We start from the raw sequence: 1,787 nt of genomic DNA on the forward strand, positions 1-1,787 counted from the left end.
GAGCATCAATATCAATTCCAACACGTCGGTCCCTGCCATCACAGTTTTTAAGGCTAAAGTCACCTGAACGAAATTAGCTGAACCATCATTGACATTTACGAACGTTCCAAACATTTACACAAACTTCTTTGATATTATTTGTGGCTACAAAGACGTTGTTTCCCTTCTTGTATTCAAACAGCATTACATGCCGAATGTGTGTCTCGTCGTGTGCCATCACTATAAGGGATTAGAGTATACTAAACTTCACACCTTATATAGGCTACACTGACGTGACGTTTAGGCGGTTCATTTAACTATTATACGTGATAGTTAGTTTGTTGATGGTTAGATTAATGAAAGTGTTCCAAAACGTGACATTAATTTCTTGACGACCTAATACAACTAGAGCAATTCTCGTTAATAGCACTTTGTTGAAAGTACAACTAGAACGATTCTCGACAATAGCATTCGTTAAAAGTAGAACTAGAACGATTCTTGACAATAACACTTCGGTGAAAATAGAACTAGAACGATTCACGACAATAACACTTCGGTGAAAATAGAACTAGAACGATTCTCTACAATAGCACTTCGGTGAAAGTAGAACTAGAACGATTCTCGAAAATAACACTTCGTTGAAAGTTCAACTAGAACGATTCTCTACAATAGCACTTCGGTGAAAGTAGAACTAGAACGATTCTCGAAAATAACACTTCGTTGAAAGTTCAACTAGAACGATTCTTGAAAATAGCACTTCAGTGAAAGTAGAACTAGAACGATTTTCAATAATAGCACTTCAGTGAAAGAACAACTAGAATAATTCTCGTCAATAGCACTTCGCTGAAAGTACATATAGAAAGTTACAGCAGCATTTCGCTGAATGTAAGTAGATTTCTCGACATCTCGCTGAAAGTATATATATAAAAAACGTTTCTCGGCGACAGTATCTCGCTAAGAGTTAGTGGAACGTTTCTCGACAATGGCATTTCGATGAAAGTAGAAAGAGAATGACTCTTCACAACACCACCTCGCGGAAGTTACAAGTAGAATCATAATTTCAAATAACAATGCTTTATATGTATATTGAAAAAGGGTGGTTACGAGAAAGGACAAAATTATATCTATTATGTTTCATTTTATATAAATTATATGAATTGTGTTTCTTTTTCCAGAGATCTTAGTAAATGAAATAGTTAAGACCGTTGGTGTGAGATGTATTTTTTACACTATTTTATTAATATGTTCTGTCTCAGTGGGGAAGGAACAGCGAAGTCTAGCCCAAATATTTTTTGAGGGCCAACATAGCTTTTGACTCCTTCAAGCCCCCCAGTGGCACAGCGGTATGTCTGCGGAATTACAACGCTAGAAACCGGGTTTCGATACCCGTGGTGGGCAGAGCACAGATAGCCCTTGTGTAGCTTTGTGCATAATTAAAAACAAACAAACAAAACAAACAGACTCCTTCAATATTTTAAAACATTAAAATATTGTTTTCAGGGAGTGAGAGAAAGAGAGAAGGAGAGACTTTTCTCGCAGTATCTTCGGAGACATACAAAAACCACAAGTTTTATGTTGTAGAGGAAGCCATGCTGCTCGCCTTCGGTCAATCTGGCATTAAAGTATTGTTGTATAAACTCATAATGACCCACACTTATTGTAAATGCAAGCAAAAACTTAGATGAACAAATCTGTACATTGAATATGCGGGTGAAATGTAAACTATTACTTACCTTGAGCCACCATGTATAATATTAAAATCATAAATAATATTCAACGTTAAGCTGGTACACAATTAAAAACATTTT

This window comes from Limulus polyphemus, unplaced genomic scaffold (assembly GCF_000517525.1).
Source record: "Limulus polyphemus unplaced genomic scaffold, Limulus_polyphemus-2.1.2 Scaffold55, whole genome shotgun sequence".
NCBI classification, from domain to species: domain Eukaryota; kingdom Metazoa; phylum Arthropoda; class Merostomata; order Xiphosura; family Limulidae; genus Limulus; species Limulus polyphemus.